Below are 23,759 nucleotides of genomic sequence, written 5' to 3'. Positions count from 1 at the left end.
TGATCTGATCCACCACTCAAACACGGCTGATTTTTATTCCCACACTATATTCCTGCCTTCCTCCTGTAACCCTGAAGCTACTTAGCAATCATGAATATATTAATCTCTGTCATAAATATACCCAAATCGCAGCCTCAACCAACCTCTCTGGCAACAAATTCCACACTTCGGACACCTAATGGCAAAAAAAAATTCTCAACTGAATTTTAACTGGAAGCATCATTATTCTGAGACTGTGCTGTCAGATCACAGACTCTCTGTCTAATGGAAACATCGTCTCCATGTCCACAGTATCCAGGCTTTTCAGCATTTGGTAGGTTTACTTAACCATACATCCCTCCACCACCCCCACCGTCCCTCTGAACTCCAGGTCCAGAACCATCTCTATCACTCCTGAGATTATTCATGTGAACCTCGTTAGCAACAACTGTACTGAACACATTTCCAGCAATAACAGACAAACTGGTTCCAGGATAATTGACAGGGAAAAGTTGTGCTTTCTTTACTGTTCTACTATCACAGATCGAGTCATTTCCATTTCCAGGTTAAATGTAATAAAAAGAAAGTGGAATTACCAGAAACACTCAGCAGTTAAGGAACAGCTGCGGGGAGGGGAACAAACTTTACAATTCAGGTTAATGACGTTTTGTCAGAATGACTTCAAACATTTCGTTTTTAGTGCAACTTGAGATTCTGCCTGATTTCCACCGAGTGACAGACTGGTGACAGTGAGGGGTCCCCTCACACAGTTTGAACACCAGACTCACGGGTCTATTTCTACTGTTGTAAACATGGAAAAGCCGGTCCGGAGACGTCAGAACACACCGCAGCTACTGAATTAATTATACAAAAATGACAAAGATAGAAGAAACAACAAGCACTTTGTCATATATACTTTGATCCTCACCAAATTTTTATCAACACACTATAGAATTTCCCATCCGGACACTTCACGCTTTGCATGGTAACTGCTCCGCCCGTGACTGAGAGGAACTGCACAGTCTTTTGGATCCAGATCAGTCCTTCTGACAACGATCAGAAACACACTGAGTCTCAGCAATTTGCAGAACGGTAAACTTTATCAGGAGGACCCCCGGGTAGCTATCCCGGTCTTCTCCGTCCTTACTTATTCCCGCACCCTTCTACTATAATAGTAGGCACTTACCCGGTGCGTCCTGGGGACTTCCAGTACCAGGTACTGTCCCCTTCTCCCCGTTTACCGCTCTGCGCTGTCCGGATATCACTCGCTCAAGCCGCGCAGGAGCGACGAGCAAGGAGTCAGGGACCACCAAACTCGGCGGGGTGCACCGTCTCCGATGTCCTTCCTCGTGTCCACCGCGGCCGGAGTGTGGATCCCGGACGAGCCCCCACGTTGTCAGAAACACACTGAGTCTCAGCAATTTGCAGAATGGTAAACTTTATTTTTCGAGTCTGCAGAGTCGGACCCAACCAGCTCCTGCTAGATTGAGTGCCGAATTACACTTTGCACAGTTTTTTATACCCTACTAGTTTACGACTTTGTGAGTTGCACCCATGTGAGGTGCAGACATTCTTCCTTAATCTCATTACAAAATTACAAATGTGATTACCCTTTGGCCCACTTATCAGCCTCAGCGCATTAACACCGTTATTGTTCAACCGTCAAGCATGTCTTCCCGTTACCCGTATCGCTTCTTTAATCAGCAAGCTATTGTTTCATCCTGATTTTGCAAATTGGTTTATACGTTGCCCTGCAAGTTGCTTTGCACGCTCTTTCTGTGTCAGCACATTCTAAATGGACTCCTTAAGTACCGTCTTTAATTTAATCATTTCTCTCAAGGACAAAAGCGAGGAGCCTCTGGAAGCGAGACGAGTTCGGGAAATTAATGGGACTCAGTGGCCAAAATCACACCACGTGATCTTGTGTCACAACGCGGAGGGCGGGGCGAATCTGCAAGACACAGCCTCACGTGACCTGTCGGCGGGACTTCTATTTAAATTCTGCAGAAACAGACAGCCTGGGCTCCTGGTTTGGATCGTTTAATGCAGATTAAGTGGAGTCGACACATTTCTGACGAGCCCAGATAACTGGAAAATAAATGATTAACTGGCCCTCAGTTCGGTGCTCACGGCCAACATCGGATCTCCCCGCTCGGGATCCGGCTCAGTACTTACCGATGGGAAAGTGATATCTTCGGCCCCCAGACAATGATCCCGACGGAAGAGACGAAAATCTTTCCCGATCACACAGCCGACCAACTTCAGCTCTGAGCGGAGAGGATAACACCGTCCACCCGGAGACTGTGAACATGCGCGGAGAGATTGTTACATCATCGGGAGGCGGGGCCCGGGAACATCTGCGGTTAAATGGGAGGGGCAAATGGGATCACGTGCCGGGATTGCTGGATCACCCCCCCCCCCAGGCAGAGACTCCAGCTACTCATTAGTCTGTGGAAAGAAGCAAATTTGCCGCTGACATCTCCTCTCACCTTAAATGTATTAGACATTTCAACCCCCAGGAAAAATATATCGTCTGTCCACTCTATCTATTCCTCTCGTAATCTTATAAACGTCCATCCAGTCTCACCCCAGCCTGCGCCGCTCTGGAGAAAACAACACAAGTTTGGCCAGCCTCTCGTTATAGCTCATACCCTCTAATCCAGGCAGGGTCCTGGTAAACCTCTTCTGTGCCCTCTCCAAAGCCCCGACATCCTTCCGAGAATGGGGGCGACCAGAACTGTATGAAACACTCCAGATGTGGTCTAACTAGTTTTATAAAACTGTGTTACGAACTGAAACGATTTAGAAACGAACCAGCAGCAATAGAGTTCACACAGGAGTCTGGTTTTGGTGTTAAAAACATTCTCTTTATTAGTGTATAGTAACTTAATGAAATAAAGGAAAGTTGACAGTGTTCGGTGTATATATGTGTCAATATAAATCCCAAAACTTTCGAGCCTGAGGGAACAAAGCTCAGAGTCTTGAGATGGTAAAGTAGGAAAGTTCAGTAATCTACGGAATAAATGATGGGGGAGAGATATTTGTAATCCAGGGTGAAACGTAGAGAAAAGGCCGTTACTTCAAAATAACCGTCGACGAAGTTCTTATCCGCTGAATCCGTCCACATACGAGTTATCAGCGAAAGTGACCTGTCACAGGAATACCGTGTTCCAGGGGTTACCACACAACATACCCCGGCAAAGGTTAACACAACATATTCCAAACCGTATCCGTATCCGTATCCGTATCTATCTCTCTCTCTCTCTCTCTCTCTCTCTCTCTCTCTCTCTCTCTCTCTCTCTCTCTCTCTCTCTCTCTCTCTCTCTCTCTCTCTCTCTCTCTCTCTCTCTCCCTCTCTCTCTCTCTCTCTCTCTCTCTCATGGTTCAGTCCACAGTCAGCGCTGTCAGCCTGACTGACGTCATCGCCCCGCCTCCTTGGAGTCTGAGATACCTCTGATCATCGACACTGTTCAGGGTTTTGCATTTAACAGTGTACTGTCTCATACATTCGACCTACCGAGCTGCCAAGATGATCATCACTAATCAAATCTCACTGAGATTTCTCAGATCCTGTTTAATTTATTGCCAAGTGCACAAGTACGGGAAGGTACAGGTACAGAGAAACATTGACTTACGGCAGCATCACAGACAAGTACATTCAGATAACACACGGAACACAAATTATACGATTCTCTGTCAGTAACAATCTGTAAATATGTTTTAAGTTATTAACGATATATAAAATACATTGTGCCATGATCAATAATAAGATGTGCATTTTGTGTCAATAACAGACTGGGAAATGTTGAATTTGCTCCCTGTCTCCATTCCTCCTGTAATCCACAACCAGCTCCTTTGTTTTTGTCACAATGAGGGAGAGATTGTTTTCTTGACACCACTGTGTCGGGGTGATGACTTCTTCTCTGTAGGCTGCCTCGTTATTATGTGAGATTAGGCCAGTCAGCAAATTTAGTTAGCAGATTGGAGCTGTGGGTGGCGACACACCTCATGGGTGCACAGAGAAAAGGAGGGGGCAAGAAGACAACCCTGTGGGGTATGTGTGCTGAGGGTCAGAGAGAGAGAGAGAGAGAGAGAGGTGAGCGAGCCCACACTTAACACCTGCCGGCGATCTGACAGGAAGTCCAGGATCCAGCTACACAAGGCAGGGTGAAGGCCGAGGTCTCTGAGCTTCTTGTCGATACTTCACGCCTTCGTCTGGCTACTGCTCAGCCCATGACTGCAAGGAACTGCAGAGTACTTTGGAGAGCACAGACTATCAGAGAAACAAGCCTCCACTCCATGGACTCTTCCTACACATCCCCTCCCTCGCAAAAGCAGGCCATGTACTCAAAGACCCTCACAACCTGGACATTCTCGCTGCAAACCCGCTCCTCCATCGGGGAAGAGATACAAAAGCCTTAAAGCGCGAACCACCCGGCTCAAGGACGGCTTCCTGTCTGTGGTTCGAAGCCAAATGAATGATAAAATGGACTCGGCCTCACAATGTAACTCGACGTGACCCTGCACCATACCTCTATCTGCACTGCACTCTCTCTGCAGCTATAATGCTTTGTTACATTGTTGTTTTGTCATTATCATTTTTCATTTTTAGAATCTTTTTTACTAGTACATAATCTTCTACAGCTACAGAATGAAACAAGACTTCAATAGATTAATATGTATATAATTAATAAAGTTGAAGGAAAAAACTAATCGTAAAATATAAAAATGGAAAATATATATAGGAAAAGGAAGGAAATAAAGAACCCCATCTAACTAGGGGGGAACCCACTAACAACAAAAAAGGGAAAAACCCATTAGGAATCAACCCCCCAGAGCAATACGTTTAACCATCATCTAAATATAAAAATAGAATCATCAACCACCATTTCATATTTATAAAAAATAAAATTGGAAGGAAACCATATAGCATAATTGAAATTAAATGATAATATTTGGCAAAGAACTCTATCTTCTCTCAAAATCGAATCGAGCATCAAAAGTTCTCCTAATTTTTTTCAAACTAAGACATAAGATTCCTTGAGAAAAACATTCAATTAATGCAAGGGAAGAAGTATCTTTGTATTTTAATCAAATAGCTCTTCTTATCAATAGTGTAACAAATGCAATTACATGTTGATCTGAAGATGAAATACCCTGAATATGATGTGGAACTATACCAAATAGAACAGTCAACCTATTAGGTTGTAAATTCATTTTCAGAGCTTTAGATCTTGTTGGAAATAAAGACTTCCAAAACGATTTTAATGGTGAACATGCCAGAACATATGTGACAAAGTAGCTACTTCAGTTTTACATATATATCACAGCATTTGTCTATACTAGGAAATATTTTAGATAGTCTCTCCTTTGTTAAATAATAACGGTGAACAATTTTAAATTGAATTAAACAATGGTTGGCACATATAGAAGAACAATTTCCGTTTTTCAAAACTCGAAGCCAATCATTAACAAAGATCATATGAAGTTCTCTCTCCCAATCTTGTTTAATCTTTAGTGATATGTTCTCATTTGTAACAAAAATAAGTTATACATTCTGCCAATGGAAACTTTCTCTAAGGGATTCAATTTCAAAATGGTATCTAACAAATCAGATTCTTGTAAATATGGAAACTTAGGTAAGCATTGTTGTAAAAAATGTCGAAACTGAACATATTCCAAAAAATGTGTATGAGCGAGAGAAATTTTGTCAATTAGCCCTTCAAAGGTCATCAATCGACCATCACAAAATAAATCTCTAAAAGAATGGATCCCTTTATTGTTCCATAGGAGAAAAATGGGGTCAGTTGTTGAAGGTTTAAATGAAAAGTTTCGATATAAAAAACTAGACAACTAAATTGTTTCAAATTTAAAAAATTACGAAACTGAACCCAAATCCGTAGGAATAGTTTAATAACCGGGTAAAGATTTAAATTTGGAATTTTGGAGAGCTGTAAAGGTAATGGAGCTGCTAATATTGAAGTTAAATGAAATTGTTCAACAGCTTTTAATTCCAAATCAACCCATAATTATTTTTGTTTCTTATCAAGCCAGTATAACCAAAAACATAATTGTCTAATATTCACAGCCCAATAATACAGTCTTAAATTAGGAAGTGCAAGTCCACCATCTTTTTTAGATCTTTGTAAATTATACTTATTAATTCTTGGTCTCTTATTGTTCCAAATAAAGGAAGAAATAAGAGAGTCAATTTGATCGAAAGATTTTTAGTTAAAAAGATAGGTATACCAAACAAGGCAGTAAGGGGATTTCGGTCAAATTGGACCCAAAAAAAGTTGTGAAAAGGTATGGAATACTTCCCGCCAAAACTTTTCAATTGTAGGGCAAAACCAAAACATATGAATTAAAGAGGCATCAGCAGAGTTGCATTTATACAAAGTGGAGAAACAGTCGGGTAAAAACTGGAGAGCTTCTGTTCAGAATCGTAAGCTCTATGAAGCACTTTAAATTGTAGAAGAGAATGACGAGCACAGACAGATGATTTATTAACCTGTTTAAGAATTCTATTCCATCTATCATCAGAAATCTGACAATTTAGGTCATCCACCCAAGCTCTTTTTATTTTATCAAAGAAGTCTTGTCTAGAATCAATCAACAAGTTATAGATACCGGTAATAGAACCATTTACAAAAGTGTCCTGGTAAACCTCTTCTGCGCCCTCTCCAAAGCCCCGACATCCTTCCGTGAATGGGGGCGACCAGAACTGTATGAAACACTCCAGATGTGGTCAAACTAGTTTTATAAAACTGTGTTGCGAACTGTAACGTTTTAGAAACGAAACAGCAGCAATAGAGTTCACACTGGAGTCTGATTTTGATGTTAAACCCATTCTCTTTATTAGTATCTACTTCTAACATAGTAATTTAAAGAAATAAAGAAAAGTTAGCAGTGTTATGTGTATACATGTGCCAATATAATTCACAGCCTATCGGGCCTGAGGGAACAAAGCCCAGAGTCTTGAGATGGTAAAGTAGGAAAGTTCAGTAATCCACGGAATAAATGATAGGAGAGAGATATTTGTAATCCAGGGTGAAACGTAGAGAAAAGGCCATTACATCAAAATAACCGTCGACGAAGTTCTTATCCGTTGAATCCGTCCACATACGAGTTATCAGCGAAAGTGACCTGTCACAGGAATACCGTGTTCCCGGGGTTACCACACAACATACCCAGGCAAGGGTTAACACAAGATATTCCCAAATCCACTGTTATGGATTGTACGAAGCGACAGCCACACACATTCGTTATGGTTCCGTGTACCGATGATCAACCCACTCTTGTGGGCCGAGGAGACTTTCAACCCTCAGCTGCGACCAACTGAAGCGATCAGCTTTTCCAGTCTCTCTCTCTCTCTTTAGACTGGCCGACTGCCTGTCTGCAGATCGCTCTCTCTCTTATGGTTCAGTCCTCAGTCAGCGCTGTCAGCCTGTGACTGACGTCATAGTCCCGCCTCCTCACGCCGGCGCTCTTAAAGAAACAGTCACAGTACGACCGCAGGCTCGGAACAGCTGCAACACAACTTCCCGACTTTTGAACTCAATGCTTCATCTAATAAAGACAACCATGCCATTTGCCTGCTTAACCACCCGATCAATCTGTGCAGTCTCTTTCAGGGAGCGATGAACTTGGAGTCTAAGATCCCTCTGATAATCAACACTGTTCAGGGTTTTGCATTTAACAGTGTATTGTCTCATACATTCGACCTACCGAGCTGCCAAGATGATCATCACTAATCAAATCTCACTGAGATTTCTCAGGTCCTGTTGAATTTATTGCCAAGTGCACAAGTACGGGAAGGTACAGGTACAGAGAAACACTGACTTGTGGCAGCATCACAGGCAAGTACATTCAGATAACACACGGAACACAAATGATACGATTCTCTGTCAGTAACAATCTGTAAATATCTTTTATGTCATTAACAATGTATAAAATATATTGTGTCATGATCAATATTAAAATCTGCAGCCCCAAAGTGCATTATGTACTGATTGCAAAGCTACGAAATTGCATGTGAATAGCCTCCCCTCCCCCAACTCCACTCTTTCTGCGTCACCAGCAGACTGGGACATCTCACATCTCGCTGCCTCCGCCAGGACATTAAACTGGGAACAACTGTGGTCAGGGACTGATCTCTGGGGTACTCCAAAAGCTACCCCCTTCCAGTCTGAAAGCGACCCACTCATCCAGACACACACTACCGGCAGTTTATCATCTCCAACGAAAAAGCCTAATCGCCTACTCCCGATGTTCAATACCATTGCTGACTCTGAGTTTACCACCGCCAAATGCCGGGAGGGACATAATAATCAGAAAGTCTCTAGTCACAGCCGTGTAAATAAGATATGATCTCAGTAGGTGTGTGGCGCATGCTCAGAATGCGAAGGAGACAGACAAACTGACCCAAGTCACAGACTGATGAAGGGGAGGAATGATCCATTTTGATACAGAGAGGGAAGCAGAGAGTTTGATATTGTTCCTGATGCCGGAACTGTGTCCAGTTAAAAGACGAAATCTTGTTCCTCTAAATTGTTTGGAGCTGTGACAGTGTTTTTATCAGAAGGCACCATGGAGAGTAGATGATCTGAGTTGAAATGCTGTCCTTCCCCTCCTACTGGCATTGCATGGAGTAGACGTGTTTCTCGAACAGCTACGAAATTCTTTTTAAGTTACTGAATCCAATCCGCGTTGATGTCTCGTGCTAAAACTTCTGGTAAAAAGAAGCGGATCCTTCTGTGACTGGGGAAGCTATTGCGGAGCTAATTCGGAAAGCTCAGAGCGAAACGTCTGAACGACATTCGGATGGGTGTTTAAAGGCTACCACAGAGCTTAAACGGATGGAGATTCTGCTGCAGACTATTCAAAACACGTTGCAGGAACAGACTACTCAGATTCAGGAACATGAGGATGCTGTAACGAGACTCGATACTAAGACGGATGAGTTGGGGAAGTTCGGAGATAAATAATCGAAAATCGTTGAATCTCTAAGACAAAAGATTGTCGCCTTGAGAATAGATAAAGGAGGAACAATATGCGAATTGTGTGTCCAGACTCCGCCTGGAATAGACCGGGCACACCGAGCCCCAGTGTTTAAATCCTCTTCTCAACAGGAACCTCGACCTGTGGTCATTGCGTTTCTTGAAAAGAAAGGTTACTATAATTCGCCATCTCGTCGGTTAGGTATGATTAACTTTGAAGATTATAAGATAAGGCTGGTCGAATATTATTTGCCCCAGGTATTAAATAAACGTTTTAAGTATTAAAAAGTCGTGGCTGAGTTATATAACAAAGGCTATAAACCTTCACTAAATTACCCCGCTCGCCTCAGGAATATTTTGAAAAATGAAATGTTGTCCTTCATCCACTTACAAGCTTTGTAAACTTATAACAGTGTAGAAAATTCAAGAGATTTGTGTTTAGGAATCTCAACCACAACAGCTCGTTAGTTCCGCTCTATCTGTCAGTTCACCAGCGCTTGAAAGCCGCCGATCCTTGAATGTGGGGGCGGAGATGCTGGAGAAGACAGCGCCCCACTCGCTCCAAGGAGAGCCCGAATACGTGACCATGTCCGCGATCTGTTTGGATACACCGCCATGACGTTATAGCACCGTGACTTCATTCACTGACTCTCATTTCGGAAGGGGTTCATCCGGCCATCGCAGATACACCAACAGCTTCGCACTGGGAAGCGGCCGTTCACCTGCTTCGTGTGTGAGAAGAGACTCATTCAGTTAACCCACCTTGTGATGCTCCGGTGAGTTCACAATAAATAGAGGCCACATTTCTGTCCGGAGTGAGCAAAGAGTTTTACTCAATCATCCCAGCTGCTGCAACACCAGCAACTTCACATCAGGGAGGAAGTTCAAATCAGCTCCGTGTTAAATGTTTCACCATCTCGGTGACTGAAGGCAGCTGCAGGTCCATGAGGGACTGTTACTGTCAGATTCCGCAGTTCTTGCGGCTGCTCATCGCACACAGGACTGAACCCTGGTCACTGAGCATTTGAGGAGTCTGTTCTGCTGATGTTAGCCTTAAACTAGACTGGTGTTTAATACAATGCATCTGTGAAAGTTAAATCAGTTTTATCAAATCCCGTGCGTCAGGTACTTACTGTCTCTATCACACTCAAAATGCACACTAGAGAGGCCACTCAACCCATCTGATCCTTACCCATGCTTCTGTTCCATATCAGTTTATGAAAATCTACCCCTGCCGTTTCCCTCTCACTCTCCCTGATATGACAGGTTGCAACTAGTCACCACTCTGTGGGATAGGAGATTTCCCGTGAATTTCATAGAATAATAGAAATCTACAACAAATTACAAATGCTTTGCCCCACAATGTTGTGCCGACCATGTAACTTACTCTAGGAACTGTCTAGAATTACCCTACTGCATAGCCACCCATTTTCCTAAGCTCCATGTACCTATCTAAGAGTCTCTTAAAAGACCCTATTGTATCCGCCTCTACCACCGTCGCTGGCAGTGCATTCCACACACACACCACTCTTTGTTTTAAAAAGCTTGGCATTATCATCTCCTCTGTACCTACTTCCAAGCAGCTTAAACCTATTCGCCCTCGTGTTAGCCGTTTCAGCCCTGGGAAAAAGCCTCTGACTATCCACACGACCAATGCCTCTCACATCTTATACACCTGCTTGAATTCCCTGCATGATTTTCTCCGGGCTGAACAAGACGATGAGCTCACTGTGGTTGTGACGTTGTTCAGGGCTCCGGACGAAGTTGGTTAAACTCCTTCTTCCCCGCTCTTTTCAATGTTTTGGGTCATTTTCACCAATTTTAAAGGGCTGTGCCTCAGACAGCAGGGTTGTTGCAATAGATCACTAACGGAGTCTAGCTTCGATGTTAAAACCATTATCTTCATTGGCATCTACTCCAAATATAAAAGATTTTATAAAGAAATAAACAGAAATTAACAGTGTTAAGCGTATGTATAGCTCCCAAACTATCAAGCTTGGGAAACAATGCTTAAAGTCTTAAGATGATAAAGTGGAAAAGTTCAGTAATCCACGGAATAAGTGAGTGAGAGGAGAGATTTGTAAATCCACACGAAAATGTAGAGAGAAGGTAATTACGAAGAATTCCACACACATTCCACGCTGGGTAAACGAAATCGCAGTCGCCGAAGATCTTATCCGTGGATTAGTTCCGAAATCCACTTCGAAATATCACCAGGTGACAGTGACAGGAATATCGTCTTCAAGTGGTTACCACAGAACACCCCGATTCCAGGTAAGGGCCGACAAAAGTGATACCACAGGATACTCCAACAAATCCACACATATGGATTATACGAAGTGACAGCCAGACATCCGTCGTGCATTGCGTGCCGATGATCAACCCAATCTTTTGGGCATAGCAGTGACAAGCTGAATTCTCTCTCACTCTCACTCTCTCTTCCTCTCCCTCTCCCTCTCTCCCTCACTCTCTCTCTCCCCTCCCTCTCCTCCCTCTCTCCCCTGCACTCTTGTCTCTGCTGCAGCGCATGTGTGACGTCACAGCTTCGCCTCACAGGCACTTAAAGCGACACTCACAGTAAACGAACCTGCGGTCTCGCAACACAATACACCTCTGAAGCCTGACAGCAGACTAGCGAGTGAATCTTCGATGGAGCAGAGTCAGAAACCAAGTTGCCAGTCAGGGATTTGGGGCTCCAGAAAGAGATGGGGCCTGGAGTTTAAAAGGAGGAGGAAGAAGAGGAATCGAACCTGCAGGATGTGGCTACAAATGAATGATCAGACACATTTGGAAACTGCTTGATTGAGGTAAAAAAGGTGGTTAATTTCTGCAAAATACTGGAGGAAATCAATAGATCAGGCAGCAAATGTAGAGAGGAATAAATAGACAACGTTTAGGCCGAGCCCCTTTAGCATGCCTAGACTGTGTACTCCTCTGCTTAGTTGCTACCTGAACTGCACAGTTCCTCCAGCATTGTGTGTGTGTGTGTGTGTGTGTCTTTATTTCTGGCAACTGTAGAATCTCTTGTGTTTTATATCTGTCTTTGTAAGAGGGTTGTCCGAGAGGCATTAGATAAATGGAATGCCTGTTGATATTGAGTACATTCTTTTTGGGAGCTGCTTGCTACGTTAAATCAGCTACTGAGTTTTCTACATAGAAAGAAACCCGGCGGTGTGGACATGAAACTGGTGCTAGCAGGAATGTTTAATGGCACCTGGATTACCCATGAACCCCTGGGTTTAAAATTTCGCTGCTTCTGAAGCAACGATCATATGCGCAGGCATCAAGGTCGATGACGTCACAGAATAGCACGCATGCGCGCCGTACACAAAGGCGCTCCGGAGGATCGGTAAAGGTAGGAATGATTTTCCGGGCTGCTATTTTAAACACCGACTGCGGGACATTTGCTGGGAACTCCGGATATCGTAGCCGCAATCCTGGGACAGTCCTGCCCTCTTCCCTCTCTCTCAGCCCCTCGATCCGTACACGGGCCCCGGGGAGCTTCCGGTTGATGAGGGAATGGGAACAGATGGATCTCTCAGTCAGAGCTGAGCTCCAGCTATCTAAATGCAAGGATTAGGAACTCGGAGAAAGGGAACAAAATCTTTTACATCAGCAGTTGAGAAAATCACCTTGGTTCTATCTCCGATCACAAACAAGAGAAAATCTGCAGATGCTGGAAATCCAAGCAACACACACAAAATGCCGGAGGAACTCAGCATTAGTACTCTTTTCCATAGATGCTGCCTGGCCTGCTGAGTTCCTCCAGCATTTTGTGTGTGTTGCTAGAGCTACCTCCTCTCGTTCTGCCCTTTTCTACCGGTGAGAACATGTTTTGTCCCATTCTCTCTGGGTACGTAATGATATCAAACAACTTTGTCCTGGGGAAAAAGCAGCTTTCACATCACAAATGTGCCAGACTCCAATGAGGCAGACTACTGCCCTTCCCTTCGTATTCATTGGGATTGCCATCACTGAGTTCAACACCATCTGTCACGTGGGGGAGGGTTCAGGGGAAATACTTATGTAGAATACAGAAACTGGTGTTGCAATATTGTGGTGATGCAAAATTTGCTGGAGAATTTGCAAGTGGGGAGTGATATTTGGAAATCTGACCTTTGATAGTATCATTTAGCAAGCAAATCACATATGGACGGTTTGCAAAAGTTCTAGTGAGAAAATCCTTCATAACCCACAACAGGCCTGTTACATAGTTTGTGTGAGAGTGCCTATGAACTCGATCAATCCCAGAGGAGATCAAAGTTCTTATCGACAGTGAGTTGCTAGCTGTTAAAAGAAGTACCTCCCTATTTAAAATTCAGTGTGCACGTCTTGTTGTCAGTGGGTAAAAATTGCACAGCACAAGGTGTTTCAGCACACCGGTCATTACAAATTAGACGGGACATTGGTGGGAAGGAGGGGAGACCTCCAGTGTCCCTGATACCATCACCTACAAGACGTGCATCCAGCTGCAGCCTGTAACCCTGCACTTTAAGGAGCTGAAGCTGGAAATGGATGAATTCTGGATCATCTAGGAGTTGGAGGGGGTGACAGTTATAACATCAAGAGAGGTGAGTTACACCCAAGGTGCAGGACACAGTAAACTGGGTGAGAGTTAGAAAGGGGAATGAGGTTAAATAGCCGTCACAGAGTACTCTTGGGGTCATCTCATACAACAACAGGTAGACCACTTTGTAAACTGTTGGGGGGATTACCTGGCAGAGGAAAGTCAAATGTCCATATGTTCTCAACCCCAGATCCATTGATATCAATAGGGGTTAGCCTGTCTCCATTCCCTTTGTAGTCCACAACCAGTTCCCTTGTTTTTGTGACATTGAGGGAGAGGTTGCTTTCTTGACACCCAGACAAACGTTGTTCAAAACTCAGATAGAGTCAGCAGACAAATGGTTGAGCATGGTGCGATGACTGTGATGAGCTGTGTATATCACAATGCAAGAAGCATTGTAGGAACGCCCGATCAGCTCAGGACAGGGAATTGTGATATTGTAGCCATTATTGGGACTTGGTTGCACCCAACACTCTGAGAGATTTAGAAGAGCAAACTTTGCAGAGATTGCAGGCTATGCTAAGAAACAAAGGTTGATATAGTAAGAGATTTTAACTTTTTATATATATAAGGACCAAATGGAATGTTGGCCTTTGTTACAAGGGGAATTGAATACAAGAACAAGGATGTTCTTTTGCATTTGTACAGGGCCCTGGTGAGACCACCCCTGGAATATTGTGTACAGTTTTGGTCTCCAGGTTTAAGGAAGGAAATTCTGGCAATTGAGGAAGTGCCACGTAGATTCACTAGGTTGATTTCTGGGATGGCAGGGCTGTCTCACGCAGAGAGATTGGAGAGATTGGGCTTGTACACGCTGGAATTGAGGAGATTGAGAGGGGATCTGATTGAAACGTTTAAGATAATTAAAGGATTTGATAGGATTGAGGCAGGAAATATGTTCCAGATGTTGGGAGAGTCCAGTACCAGAGGGCATGGATTGAGAATAAGAGGTCAGTTATTTAAAACAGAGTTGAGGAAGAGCTTCTTCTCCCAGAGAGTTGTGCAGGTGTGGAATGCACTGCCTTGGGAGACGGTGGAGGCCAATTCTCTGGATGCTTTCAAGAAGGAGCTAGATAGATATCTGATGGATAGGGGAATCAAGGGATATGGGGACAAGGCAGGGACTTGGTATTGATAGTGAATGATCAGCCATGGTCTCAGAATGGTGGTGCAGACTCGAGGGGCCGAATGGTCTACTTCTGCACCTATTGTCTATTGTCTATAAATGGGGTAGAGTTTGTCAAATGTGCCCTTAATCAGGATGTAGAATTCCCGACGTAGAAGTGTGCAATAAGCTGTTAGGAAAAGATCCATTGTTAGTGACTGAAATTAGTGTATGGAAACACTTCATATCTAGCAATCGTAACAACATAAGAGTCCAAGTAAATATGGAAAAAAAAGCGGGCTGGATGATGAGTTGAGACTCTAAATTGGAGAAAGGTCAATTCTGATGGTATCAGAAAGATCTAACAAGTGTGGATTGGGACAGGCTGTTTTTCTCGAAAAGCAGTACTTGCAAGTGGGAGTTCTTCAGAAGTGAGGGTATAGAGTTTGTATATGCCTGCCAAAATAAAAGTTGTCAGGTAACTGGTGCAGGGAACGGTGGTTTTCGAGAGATATTGAGGCCCTGGGTATTTTGTTCCTCTAAATATCTCAGACTGCTGGGTGCTACCAAGACTCATTAATGGCTACAGTATCATAATGCCACGCCCTCTCATCTGACTTTTTGTTTTAGAAACTTTGTTTCTAAAGCTTTGTTTCTAAAAGCTTCCTAATAGTTTTTGCTCTTTTGTTTGCCCTCTCTTAGGTGTTTCTGTTGGCTTTGTCTTCTTATTCCAGCCACGGTTGTGTCCTCCTGCCTTTTCAATGCTTCCACTTCTTTGGAATGTATCGATCATTCAGGTCCCGAATTGCTCCCAGAAACTCCAGCCATTGCTGCTCCATTGTCACTCCTACCTTTTCCCTTCCAAACAAGTTTGGCCAGCTTCTCTGTCATAGAAATGTGGAGATGTTCAGTACAGGAACAGGCTATTTGGCCCATTTTGTCAATGCCAAAAGAACATTAAAGCTGTCTAATGCAACTACCTGCACTGGAACCATACCATCCCCCTACCATCCAGGCTCCCATCCAAACTTCTCTTAAGTGGTAAAATTGAGCTCATGTTCAGCACTTGTGCTGGCATCTTTTCCACACTCTCACGGCCAATTCAGTGAAGAGGTTTTACACATGTTCCCCATAAATTTCACCTCCCCACTTAACCCATCACTTCTGGTTGTCATCACACTTAACATCAGTTGAAAAAGCCTGCTTGAATTTACCCGTTCTATGCCCTTATATTTTTTCTACACAGGAACATAGAAAACCTACAGAACAATACAGGCCTTTTGGCACACAAAGCTGTGCCAAACATATCCTTACCTTCGCCATAGCCCTCTAATTTTCTAAGCTCCAGGTATCCATCCAGGAGTCCCTTAAAAGACCCTTTCGCTTCTGCGTCCACCAGGGCTGCTGGCAGCCCGTTCCACACACTCACCAATCTCTGTGTAAAAAAAAACTAACTTCTATACTTCTACCAATTCCTCAATGCAATGTATAATTTCCTTGTCTCTGTTTAGTGCATTTTTTAGGTGTATAAGATGATGAGGGGCATTGATCGTGTGGATAGCCAGAGGTTTATTCTCAGGGTTGAAATGGCTAACATGAAGGGGCATAGTTTTAAGGTGCTTGAAAATAGATACCGAGGGGATGTCAGGGTTATTATTTTTTGCACAGAAAGTGGTGGCTGTGTGTAATGCACTGCCAGCAGCGGTGGTCAATGCAGATACAATAGGGTCTTTTAACAGCCTCTTAGATAGGAATATGGAGCTTAGAAAAATAGAGGTCTATGCACTACGGAAATTCTACGCAGTTTCTAGAGTAAGTTACATGGTTGGCACAACATTGTGGGCTGAATGGCCTGGAACAATAGACAATAGATATTAGGTGCAGGAGTAGGCCTTTCAGACCTTCTAGCCAGCACCGCCATTCACTGTGATCATGGCAGATCATACACAATCAGTACCCCATTTCTGCCCTCTCTCCATATCCCTTGACCCCACTGTAAGGTGTCTATCTAACTCTCTCTTAAATGCTTTCAGAGACTTGGCCTCCACTGCCTTCCGGGGCAGAGCATTCCACATATCCACCACTCTCTGGGTGAAAAAGTTTAGGCATCTCTGTTCTAAATGGCCTACTGCTTATTCTTAAACTGTGGCCTCAAGCTCTGGACTCACCCATCAGCGGGAACATGCTTCCTGCCTCCAGCGTGTCCAATCCCTTAATGTTCTTATAAGTTTCAATCAGATCCACTTTCATCCTTCTAAATTCCAGTTTATACAAGCCCAGTGGCTCCAATCTTTCAACATCTGACAGTCCCACTATTCCAGGGATTAATCTTGTGAACGTATGCTGCACTCCCTCCATAGCAAGAATATCCTTCCGCAAATTTGGAGACCAAAACTGCACACAATACTCCAGAACATGCTGTAGATTTCTATGTTCTACGTTGAACAGCGAAATAACTGTTTTTCTTTAATCTGTGCAGGTTCCATGATTTTAATGCCACTTTTCCACACTCCCATAGAGCCTTTCTCCATCTCCTGAGTAAACATAGATGAAAAAATATTTAAGATCTCCCCCATGTGCTTTCATTCCACATGTGGATTGCCATTCCAGTCTTCCAGAGGAACAGCTTTGTGCCTTGCAATCATTTTGCTCTTGATCTATCTCGAGAAACCCTGTGGATTATGATTCATCATTTCTGCAGGACAATCTCATGCCTTCTTTTAGCCATCTGGATTTATTTCTTATGTGTTCTCTTGCATTTCTTATCCTGCCTATCCCTGTTATACAACTTCATTTTATGCTTCACCAGGGTCTCAATATCTCTTGAAATCCAAGGTTCCCTACAGTTTTTATCTTCACTTTTTATTCTGAGAAGCAAATTCCCGCTTTGTACTTTAAAAATTTGGCTTTGAAGGACTCCCATTTACCAAACACACCTTTGCCATAAAGCAGCCTGTCCCAGTCCACAGTTGCCAGATCCTAGTGTTAATTCCAGGTGTTGATCCATGCCCTGAACACATCCACCTTTCCTACACTGGTATTGAAATATACAGGGCTCAGCATATTCACTGAACCATGCTCAACTTTTTCATTCCTGACTTTGTCTGAGGACTGAACACCAACTGTCTCCATCACCCCTCCACTATCTGTTCTGTTATTCAGGCTCCCATTCCCCCTGCAAGTTTAGTTTAGCCCCCCTTACCCCCACCTCCCTCCATGCAGCTCTCTCACATCTTTGGCTTTCCTCTCCCAGATCAATAAAAAGGAGGTGCATACCAGGTACAGGCAGACAGGAACAAATGGGGTTCTTATGAAATACAGGAAATTCAAGTGAACACTTATGAAAGAAATAAAAGAAGGCATGAGCTTGCCTGGGCAGAGAAGGTGAAGGAGAATCCTCAGGGATCCTGCAGATATGTTTAGAGCAAATAGATTGCGAGGGAAAAAATTAATCCTCTGCAAGATCAGAATGGTAATCCATATGAAGAGACAAAGTAGATGGGGGGAGATTATTTCTGCATCTGTATTTACACTGGAGATGGACACAGAGTCTATAGAAGCAACAACTTCATGGACCTTGTGCAGATGACAGAGGTGGAGGTGTTTGCTGTCTTAAGGCAAATTAGCGTGGATAAATCTGCAAGGCCTGACAGGTTGTTTCCTGGGACTCTGCGGCGGACAAGTGCAGAAACTGTCAGGGCACAAGCAGAGACATTTAAATAATCCTCAGTGACAGGTGAGGGACTGGAGGATTGGAGGACAGCCAATGTTGTTCCACTGTTTGAGAAAGGCTCTGAAAATAAACTAGGAAATTGTACATTGATGAGCTTGACATCAGTAGTTACATTATGTGCTGGACCCAGACATACAAGTATTTGGATAGATGTGGACTGATTAAGCATAGACAGCATGGCTTTGTGCATGGTAGGTCATGTTTAACTAATCTTATAGAGTCTCTCGAGGAAGTTATCAGGGAAGTGGATGAAGGCAAGGCAGTAGATGTTGTCTACATGGACCTTAGCAAGACACTTGACAAAGTCTCATATGGGAGGTTGGTCAAGAAGTTTCAGTCACTCAGCATTCAAGATGAGATAGTAAATTGAATGAGACACCGACTTTGGCAGAAGCCAGAGTGTGGTAGCAGATGGTTGCCTCTCTGACTGGAAGCCTCTGATTAGTGGTGTGCCACAGAGATCAGTGCTGGATTTGTTGTTGTCTGTCATCTATATCGGTATTCTAGTGCATAGTGTGTTTAACTGGATTAGCAGATCTGTAGATCAAACGAAGATTGGTGGTGTAGTGGTCAGCGAGGAGGACTATCATAGCTTGCACTGTGATCTGGACCCACTAGGAAAATGGATTGAGAAATGGAAAATGGAATTTAATGCAGACATGTGTGAGTTGTTGAACTTTGGTCTGACCTACCAAGGGAGGTCTTTCACAGTGACTGGTCGGGCACAGAGGAGTGTTGTAGAAGAAAGGGACCTGGGAATACAAGTCCTTAATTCACTGAAAGTGGTATCACGGTTAGAAAGAGATGGAAAAAAAGATTTCAGCCCATTGTCTTTGATGAACCAAATACAATAGATGAATGTTATGTTGACTTGTAGAAGACATTGGTGAGGCCTAATTTGGATTATTGTGTGCAGTTTTGGTCACCTACCTACAGGAAAGATGTAAAAGAGTTTCAGAGAGTTCAGAGAAATTTCACAAGGATGTTGCCAGGTCTGGAGAACTTGGGTTATAAGGAAAGATTGAACAGGTCAGGACTTTATTCTCTGGAATGTAGAAGATTGAGGGGAGATTTGATTGTGGTAGAGGGGGATAGATAGCGTAAATGCAAGCTGGCTTTCTCCACTGAGACAACAAGAGGCCATGGGTTAAGGGTGAAACATGAAACGTAAAGGGAAGCATGAGGGGAACTTCTTCACACAGACGGTCTTCCGGATGTGGAATGAGCAGCTAGCACAAGTGGTGCATGCGAGCTTGATTTTAACATTTAAGAGGTTCGTGTAGGTACCTGGATTGGGAGTGGACAGTTTGAATAGTTCAGCACAAACTAGATGGCCCAAAGGGCCTGTTTCTGTGTTGAAATTTTCTATGACTGTGACAACAACCTGAAATAATACAAAAATTCACCCTAAGTCCTTTTAACAGCTGTGCGGACCAACCAGTCATTTCAGCAGGAATTTTTATATGGCGTTAAAACTGTGGCACATTAAGTTAATAATACATAAAAGAAAATCCCAGCTGCACGTCAAGAGACTATTTGTGTGAGACTGTTTCAGTTACTGTGGGGCCAGGCACCCATGCAGCTCAGCAGGAACAGGGAATAATACCAATGGAGAGAGTCAAACTGAGCCAGGGTATAAACTGGGTATAAACAGGGTATAAAATGCCCCATTCTTATAGAGACAGGAAGAACATCAGAGAATTGATGGTCATTCCAGATACCAGCACACTGTCCAGTCAGGAGAAGATTTCAGACAGACAGACATACTTTATTGATCCCGAGGGAATTTGGATTTTGTTACAGTTGCACCAACCAAGAATAGAGTAGAAATATAGCAAAATAAAACCAAAAATAATTAAATGATAATAAGTTATGCAAAGTGGAAATAAGTCCAGGACCAGCCTATTGGCTCAGAGTGTCTGACATTCTGAAGGAGGAGTTGTAAAGTATGACGGCCACAGGCTGGAATGACTTCCTGTGACACTCAGTGTTGCATCTCAGTGGAATGAGTCTCTGTCTGAATGTACTCCTGTGCCTAACCAGTACATTATAGAATGGATGGGAGACATTTTCCAAGATGGCATGCAACTTGGACAGCATCATCTTTTCAGACACCACCGTCAGAGAGTCGAGTTCCACCCCCACGACATCACTGGCCTTACGAGTGAGTTTGTTGATTCTGTTGCTGTCTGCTACCCTCATTCTACAGCCCCAGCACACAACAGCAAACATGATAGCACTGGCCACCGTAGACTCGTAGAACATCCTCAGCATCATCTGGCAGATGTTAAAGGACCTCAGTCTCCTCAGGAAATAGAGACGGCTTTGACCATTCTTGTAGACAGCCTCAGAGTTCTTTGACCAGTCCTGTTTATTGTCAATTCGTATCCCCAGGTACTTGTAATCCTCCACCATGTTCACAGTGACCCTTTGGATGGAAACAGGGGTGTCTGGTGCCTTAACTCTCCTCAGGTCCACCACCAGCTCCTTAGTCTTTTTCACATTAAGCTGCAGATGATTCTGCTCACACCATGTGACAGTTTTCCCACTGTAGCCCTGTACTCAGCCTCATCTCCCTTGCTGATGCATCCAACGATGGTAGAGTCATCAGAAAACTTCTGAAGATGGCAAGACTCTGTGGTGTAGTTGAAGTCTGAGGTGTAGATGATGAAGACAAAGGGAGACAGGACAGTCCCCTGTGGAGCCCCAGTGTTGCTGACCACTCTGTCTGACACACAGTGTTGCAAGCGCACATACTGTGGTCTGCCAGTATTTATCTGTCTAACTTGGGATTAACCTCACTGTAACAGTGTGATACCAGATCAAAGCTTGGCAACTCAAGTAATCTCATCTGAAATGTTGTCCTAAACCCATTGATGGATTTTGTATATCTTTTTACAGGTTAAAACTGAGAAGGAATTTGTCTCCAGGAAGCTCAAACACGGCACATCAGTTTTGTTGTCTCTGTCTAGATATTTAATAAGTGGAACAAGGGATTCAATCGACCATCCTTCCTGCTCAGACTGTGGGGAGGGATTAACTTGGTCATTTGACCAACTGGCAAGCCCGTCATTTTACACAGGAGAAAGGCCATTCACTTGCTCAGAAAGTGGGAATGGATTCACTCAGTTATCTCAATTGGAAGGTACAAATTCACACTGGGCAAGGCCATTCATCTGTTCTGTGTGTGAGAAAGGATTCAGTTGGTCTTCCCACCTGTGGACACACCAGTCAGTTCACACCATACTGGGCAGAGGCTAGTCATCTGCTGAATTTCTGGGAAAGGATTCACTCAGTCATTTGACCTAATGGCTCACCAGCGAGTTCACACCAGGGAGCGGCCGTTCACCTGCTCAGTCTGTGAGAAGAGATTCACTCACTCTTCCACCCTATGGAAACACCAGCGTGTTCATACTGGGGAGAAGCCATACACCTGCTCAGTCTGTGGGAAGAGATTCACTGAGTCATCCACCCTACTGGTACATCAGCGAGTTCACACTGGGGAGAAGCCATTCACCTGCTCTGTCTGTGGGAAGGGATTTAATCGGTTATCCCACCTACAGAGTCACGAGCGAGTTCACATTGGGGAGAGGCCATTCACCTGCTCAAAATGTGGAAAAGGATTCACTGATCCATCCAACCTACAGAGACACCAGCGAGTTCACACTGGAGAGAAGCCGTTCATCTGCTCAGAATGTGGGAAAGAATTCACTGAGTTATCCAACCTACAGAGTCACCAGCGAGCTCACACTGGGGAGAAGCCATTCACCTGCTCAGAGTGTGGGAAAGGATTCACTGATTCATCCACCCTACAGAGTCATCAGCGAGTTCACACTGGAGAGAAACCGTTCACCTGCTCAGAGTGTGGGAAAGGGTTCACTCATTTATCCAACCTACAGAGACACCAGAGAGTACACACTGGGGAGAAGCCATTTACCTGCTCAGAATGTGGTAAAGGATTCAGTGAGTCATCCACCCTACTGGTACATCAGCGAGTTCACACTGGGGAGAAGCCGTTCACCTGCTCAGAATGTGGGAAAGGATTTACTGCTTCATCCACCCTGCATAGTCACCAGCGAGTTCACACTGGGCAGAAGCCTTTCACCTGCTCAGTATGTGGGAAAGGATTCACTCGGTCATCCAACCTACAGAGTCATCAGCAAGTTCACACTGGAGAGAGGCCGTTCACCTGCTCAGTCTGTGGGAAGAGATTCTCTCATTCATCCACCCTACAGAATCATCAGCGAGTTCACACTGGGGAGAAGCCGTTCACCTGCTCAGTCTGTGGGAAGAGATTCACTCAGTCATCCCAAGTACAGAGTCATCTTTGAGTTCACACTGGGGAGAAGCCGTTCACCTGTTCAGAATGTGGGAAGGGATTTACTCAGTTATCCCAACTACTGAGTCATCAGCGAGTTCACACTGGGGAGAAGCCGTTCACCTGCTCAGTCTGTGGGAAGGGATTCACTGATCCATCCAACCTACAGAGTCATCAGCGAGTTCACACTGGGGAGAAGCCATTCACCTGTTCAGAATGTGGGAAGGGATTTGCACAGTCATCCCAACTACTGAGTCATCAGCGAGTTCATACTGATGAGAGACCATTCCCCTGCTCAGTCTGTGGAAAGAGATTCACACATTCATCCACCCTACAGAGGCACCAGCGAGTTCACACTGGGGAGAAGCCATTCACCTGCTCAGTCTGTGGGAAGAGATTCACTCGGTCAGCTGACCTACAGAGTCATCATCGAATTCACACTGGGAAGAAGCCGTTCACTTGCTCAGAATGTGGGAAGAGATTCACTCATTCATCCACCCTACAGAATCACCAGCGAGTTCACACTGGGGAGAGGCCATTCCCCTGTTCAGTATGTGGGAAGAGATTCACTCGCTCTTCCACCCTGCAGAGACATCAGCAAGTTCACAATGGGGAGTGGCCATTGTTATGAATCCCTAGGTTTCATTTGCTGTGGACTGTCATTTGAAGAGAGAGACAGAGATTAAGAAGGTGAATCAGTCTGACTTACAGCTTATTTACATCGCTTGCAGCTTGTTTAGTTTTAACCGATGACACAGACACTCAGAGTCAGAAGGAGGAAAAACGGAAGGATCAAAATCCAGGAACTAGCGGCCAAGGGTCTGATGCGCCATCAATAACTCTCGGAGACATGAGGCGAGATATGGGCTTTTATTAGCTGAAAAATTGAACACTCTCAGCAGCAGAACAGCAAGAGATCAACACACACATCCTGGAGACTGAGGGAGGAGCCGTGCCTCCAATCTCCTTTATACAGGGGTCTGTGGGAGGACATAGGAGCAGTCAGCAAGGTGGGGGGGGGGGCGTGTCCAGTCAGGTGTATGTAGTTCACCACAGGG

At 44.2% G+C, this 23,759-nt stretch overlaps 1 protein-coding gene and 2 pseudogenes across 1 annotated transcript in view; 1 reads left to right on the top strand and 2 right to left on the bottom strand.

Moving 5' to 3' along the window:
* The window catches only part of LOC132388181 (zinc finger protein 239-like), a 39,665-nt gene extending 37,387 nt beyond the window's left edge, over positions 1–2,278 (bottom strand). The window contains exon 1 of the mRNA XM_059960531.1: positions 2,155–2,278. The gene's annotated coding sequence lies outside the window, so the exon portion shown is untranslated. The remainder of the gene's footprint in view (positions 1–2,154) is intronic.
* LOC132388183 (zinc finger protein 850-like) overlaps positions 1–23,759 on the bottom strand; it is a 65,930-nt pseudogene that overhangs the window by 22,751 nt on the left and 19,420 nt on the right.
* On the top strand, positions 21,385–23,420 carry LOC132388179 (gastrula zinc finger protein XlCGF26.1-like; annotated as a pseudogene).

This window comes from Hypanus sabinus, unplaced genomic scaffold, assembly GCF_030144855.1.
Source record: "Hypanus sabinus isolate sHypSab1 unplaced genomic scaffold, sHypSab1.hap1 scaffold_276, whole genome shotgun sequence".
NCBI classification, from domain to species: domain Eukaryota; kingdom Metazoa; phylum Chordata; class Chondrichthyes; order Myliobatiformes; family Dasyatidae; genus Hypanus; species Hypanus sabinus.
Note: the sequence above shows the minus strand (reverse complement) of the source record. Positions and strands in the feature narration are given on the sequence as shown.